The sequence below is a fragment of the Dreissena polymorpha genome, unplaced genomic scaffold (assembly GCF_020536995.1).
Source record: "Dreissena polymorpha isolate Duluth1 unplaced genomic scaffold, UMN_Dpol_1.0 chrUn074, whole genome shotgun sequence".
Lineage (NCBI taxonomy): Eukaryota > Metazoa > Mollusca > Bivalvia > Myida > Dreissenidae > Dreissena > Dreissena polymorpha.
In genome coordinates, this window is record NW_026273388.1 from 68,691 (window position 1) to 74,697 (window position 6,007).

The 6,007-nt window shown below is 35.5% G+C and overlaps 1 long non-coding RNA gene across 2 annotated transcripts; it reads right to left on the reverse strand.

Annotated features, from left to right (window-relative positions):
• Positions 1 to 396: 396 nt before the first annotated feature.
• LOC127863989 (uncharacterized) lies at positions 397 to 2,814 on the reverse strand. Of its 2 annotated transcripts, XR_008041321.1 has the most exons (4): positions 2,705 to 2,814; positions 1,878 to 2,003; positions 1,564 to 1,655; positions 397 to 510 (listed from the first exon to the last, which is right to left on the reverse strand). It is a non-coding gene; the product is annotated as an uncharacterized LOC127863989 (long non-coding RNA). The 2 variants fall into 2 exon arrangements; XR_008041320.1 differs by lacking the exon at positions 2,705 to 2,814 and having other exon boundaries at positions 1,878 to 2,391.
• Positions 2,815 to 6,007: the final 3,193 nt, after the last annotated feature.

Here is a 6,007-nt window from a genome sequence, read left to right on the forward strand (position 1 = left end):
AATAACTAATGTATCAATAGGTATCGACGGCCCGGTTGGTTCACCAAAAAATGGAGATATAACTGTATCTTGACATCTATACATATGATCTTGCCATAAACAACTGCTTAACAGAACGTCTCCATATCCATTATCACAAAGAAAATTGTAAATTTCATCATAACGAATAGTAGCTGGTCTCTCTTGTAAAAGTATACAGTGTCCTGGATATACACGTGTATCCATACTAAATACGTGTATGCCATCTGGTATAGTGTCAAGATTGGTACCAGCTTCCACACAGAGTACATGTTTCGGTATAAATAAAATGTCTATATCACTTTCAAAATAGCAAGTCAGCCCCTCTGCCTTGCTACCTACTGTGATTGAAATAACATGATCAGTCCGTCGTTTATTTATCAGCCTATCTTGCCTCCTATATTTCTCAACCCGCCACCGCCTGATCTCCTCGCCGTATCCCAGCCGGGTCATTATAGTACAGATCTCCACGGACACACTTTCCACATAATTCTAAAAACAAAATGACACGATGTTAATGCCAGTTATAGATTAAAATATTATTGGATTTAAACTACAAACACATTAAAATAATAATCTTGAAAGTTTTGTTGAAATATAATTCAGATAACTGTAAGGTTTGTTAAATTACAAATTTTGACTCTTGATATACGATTTAACTGTATGTTGAATTAGTAAATAGCACCATAAATAGAACGAGTTCAATTAAATACATGCATCATTTGTGTATTGTTTTTATCATTTATTATATTTAAGTACGTGTTTGAACATTAAGATTTACAAGTAGTGTTTATAAACACACACACGCACCATGGTTTTATGGATACTAATAGTACCAATATTGTCATTTTATACAAAATCAGTAATGTATTTGTGGTAATGAAATTGTAAAAGTAATCTTTCGCTCTTGTGCCGAGTCTTATTGTTTTTTTCAATCATTGATTATACCAACTAAATATGACGTTATTATATCCTTTTTATGAAGAAAATTGCATGTATGCACTATGTTGAAAGGTGGGTTCATTTTAGACAAAGGCGCATTCTTTAGTTATAGCTTAAAACAGACTAAACGTGATTCAGATGAGATTGATAAGACAAAATATATGTTATCAAATAATTCGGGATCCACGTTTGAGATTTCATTAAATAGTCGCTCCCAAACCCAACAAAGCTAATTATATGACGTTTGTTTTGAAATCCCAGTTTATAAAGCTGCACACATTGTGAGTTTGAAATGTCATTCCGGGTGATGGTGGAAAGTAATTCCAATCATACGATACTTGTTAAAAATTGTGTTTACATGCATCAAGAACATAATAAACAGATAACTGCAGATAGTCATTCTCAAAGTGTAGGGATATTATCATATTATTGTTAGAGGCGAATTTCTGAGGATAGAGTATGAATAAAATAATAAGGAGACTGATACGTGCTAATTCTTTTATGACAATGTGTGGATAATAACGAATGTACTCATATTATTAAAATTTCTTTAAAAGGACTTACCAGAGAGTTATAACTATACCACATTATTCTCTGACTTACTCGAGAGTGACGGCTGTACAGGCCGCTGTGTCTATGATCGCTTCCAGTCTCTGACCGCGTATATACCACGTCTCCTTCTGCCATTTTCAAAGCTGGGAGTAAACATAATTTGATTACAAAATCCGTGATTCAATAAGAGAAGGCATTACGAAGGGTAATCCTTTGCGTTCATATTTTGTTTCGTTTAAATAATGTTTTGTTGAGAGTTTAAGTTCTGATAACCTCGCATTAAATGTCAGAAAACGTTAAAAGCGCTCTGTAACCTATTATGCCTCGTCACGTTCATTACGCAATATATAAATTTACAAACATACCTGAATAATCAAAAGCCTTAGAGACTATTATCCTCCCTGTTCATAACTGGACTGTGTTTATGAAACACTGAACGTGTACGGTGTATCGTCATACGGGTACAGACAGTCCTGGTCGTATCAATCAACCTGGTTGTAAAAACAATTCAAAACTTATTTCGCAAAACCAAGCGGGCATTCTCCTAGTTGCAATAATCCCACTCCCATCTAATGAGCCTTCGGGTCGCTGTACATTTGTACTCAAACACGCTCAAACCATTCAAGAAGACATAGGATTCCCAATGGTGATATTGTTTGACATTTTAAAAGAAAAAAGTTTTAACTCTCATACGCATTTTTATGTACATCAATCAATCGTTCGATAAAGCTGTAGGAAGAAAATGAATAAAACACGACAAAAATAACTTCCGATTTGAAAAATAAGTTTGATTTCAAAACACATGCACAATTAGTTTGAAGGTAAGATGCTTTAGTTTTTAACAATATTAAAATGTTTTTCACTTTCGATAAAAATACAATCGACTTGATTGCCTGCATTATTAATTCGATGTGTTACCAAATATTTTTGTAATGTTCACCAATAGTCTACTGCCACGACGGATTTAATACAACATTTATCTCGAACAAGTGACACATGCAAATACACACAGAGAGTTAGTATAGGACAATTTCGATTTTAAAATCATTTGAAAGGAATTTCTTAGAAGTTAAGTTATATTATTGGTTGGCCATATACACTCGTACTTGATATAAACAAATAATTATTTAATATCAGTCACACTTTTCTTTGTACGTGAATGCAAATTAGAGATAACAGTCAATCTACTTACCGAACTAACGTACGAGAATGGAATTGTCCAGATTTAATAATCTCGCTGTTATAAACTACTTACGTCCACGGTTAAGTCATTTAGTTATATTAATACTTTAACAACTTTCATTTAATAATTAAGCGTTTAATAACACAATGAAGCGCCTGCTATATCTGCCGTCAGTTCAACTTGAAGTAGAATTAATATTTTCAGTGGGGCATAACACGTGACTTTGATATAATCCGCATGCCCTGGTTGCCTCTTAAAATAAAACCACTGCGCAAGACCGCGACATGTTCTCATCGAAAAACGCGTGTATAGTAGGTTCTTCTGTGGCTGTGGTGTGATTCATTGATGAGTAGATATTAACCTCGCTCTAGGAAAACAGGGCTTATCGCATATGAGTAAAGTGTCATCCCAGAATAGCCTGTTCAGTGCGCTTAGGCTGATCAGGGACGAAACATTCCGCCTTTCGAGACTTCCTATAAACAAAGAAAATACACAAAAGTTGACTGCACTGCCTAATCTGCGACGACACTTAATGTAGGGATGCATTAAGCACCGTTTTCCCAGAGCGAGACTCATATGGACTGTATGTAATAGAACTGATGGTGTTTGAAATCAAGTGCAATCGTATTCCACTTCGTAATAATTCACATGAGAAGGGGGAAGATTAATCAATAAGATTAGTAATCTGATAAGATTAATATTATGCAGACGTAAACACTTGATTCGGTACATTAAACATTCAGTGGACAAAATAGGAAATATAAAACATTCGCTAAATATATCCTCCGGATGTTTCGGTGATAGCAGATATATCATGATTGGCTTTGATTGCAGAAGATAAGATTAGTAATCTGATAAGATTAACCCATTTATGCCTCGTGGACTATCCCATCCTTCTAAGTTGGATCAATTTATTTCAAAAATTAGGAATGTCTAGTATATTTATTTCTATATTTAGAACAATTCTTACAGAAATTCCTTTAAGCAAACAGCGAAAACCCAGATGAGACGCCGCATCTGGGTTTACGCTGTTTGCAATGTGCTTTTTTTCAGGACGCTAGGCATGAATGGGTTAATATTATGAAGACGTAAACACGTGATTCAGTACATTAAGCATTCAGTTGACAAAATAGGAAATATAAAACATTCGCTAAATATATCCTCCGGATGTTTCGGTGATAGCAGATATATCATGATTGGCTTTGATTGCAGAATAAGCCCATGATTTTATTCGCAGAATAATCCCACTATGTATCTCAGAATAACCCCATGATTTATCGCTGAATAACCTATCTTTAATTTCCTTCACTGTCAACAAAAAACAGGTTGCGGATCGTGGTAGAATGAAAATAATTAACTCAAAGTTTATAATGATACAGAACGTCGAAGTTGTCTTGTAACCCTATTAAAACCATATAACTTCTATAATTTGAACCAAAATGCATCTGCAAGTTAGGTTAATATGGCAAATTGGAAATAATTAAATATATTGATGTATGACAAGCATTGGAAAATAATGATAGCAATTGTGTATGCAGCATTATGAAAGTAATATGTTTCATATATAAAATAGGCGATAAATAAAGCACATTGATTTATTATTTTATACTGTGGTTAATTCATTAAATATACGACCTATAAAGCAAATTTCAATCTATTCAGCTAGTTTAAACAAAATGTTATTATATAGAGAATAATATCACATCTACCGGTAGCCTATTTAGTTGGTCATTTAAAGTGCGTGGGTATGCACATTAAATGGCCCCTTTTTGACACAACAGAGTTATCTCCCTATAGTGATTTATTGCACGCAGACCTGCCATTATATATTATATAACAGTCAGTCCGACTCTGTCACAAGAAACACATAAACACAGCCATCGATGGCTTAAATGAGTTATCAGTGCAGACACAATTTCAAACCTTTATCCTTTGCTTTGTATAGGTATGTTGTTACGCCTTCGTAAAACAACATAAATTGCTTGTATCTTTTAAGTTTAACCTGGTAGATTTGATTAAATAATCGGCCATTGGGCTGTCGCGGTTATCTCTGACATAAAGACACTACATCTCAGCATGCTTCATACCAATCTCCACGCAGAGTTGTCGTTCCATCATTTCAGCATGCTTCATACCAATCTCCACGCAGAGTTGTCGTTCCATCATGGTCTGAAGTACAATATCTGCTATCACACAAGTATCCTACCAGGGGCCGTATCCACAAAGATCCTTAGGCATTTTCTTAGTTATTTACTTAAGTTCGAAAAATCACCTAAGGCAAGATTTTCCCTTAAATATTCTTCTTAAAAATTCCTTAGGAAAAAGATTAGGTAAGTTTTTGTCTCGTGCATTTTTTTCCCTCAGTGAAACATAATGTGTGTGTGTATTTGAGATTTATTTACAGGTCGTCCAGCGTCTTCTCGACTACAGATGTATCGACCTGCCCCTGTGACCCTTCAGGGGAGAAAATAAGGTCATATTATACATCATAGCACGATGGCCAATGAGACCTTAATGTGACTAGATGCTTTTTTTTTTTTTTTTTTTTTTTTTTAATGGATTATGTAGTGGTTTGCCTTTTATCAAAATGGTTTTTGTAGTATTCCTATAATCTCTAGAGTATCATTATCCTTATTGGCATTAATGTTAATTCCTTAAAGTTTGTGTGTGGTGTTTGTGCTCTCCGCCCCAAGAGGTGTTAGTGGGGGTTCGAGCGGGATACAGAGGGCGCCCCGATTCCAGAGGCGCCCCTGGTTCTTTTAAGTGCCCGGTGTACAGCACCGATACACTGCACCCCCGTTTAACGTCCCTCGCGGAGGACTTGTTAGTACATAAACATAGATTAGTACAGATATTACTCTATTGCCCTGTGTCTTGGTGTAAATTCACATGGGCTCTCTCTGTTGTGCTGTTGGATATTGTCAGGTGTTTAATGGTGTTGCAAGGGTCAGAATAGTTTTGAAGTTTAATATAGTAGAAAAGGGGCTGCGTTTGTGTGGTTGGACCGAGATGACTGATTGGTTGTTGGTGGTACAGGGAGGACAATATCTGGTTCTACACTTTCTTTCTTTGGGAGACAATTTTCACGCGCCTTTTTTTGTTTTTGAGAGAGAGAGAGAGAGCGCGCACGTTCTTCTTCCTGTTTATATTGCTAGTGGTTACACAGATGGTTATTATATGTATTAGTGCATTTTGTTCAGGAGGGAATAGATCTGGGATGTTAATGCTGACCATCCCTCTAATTCGATCTGATCCTCATAGTGACAAGGGTAATACGTGCAGATTAGCAATACAAGGTTTACAATTCAACGT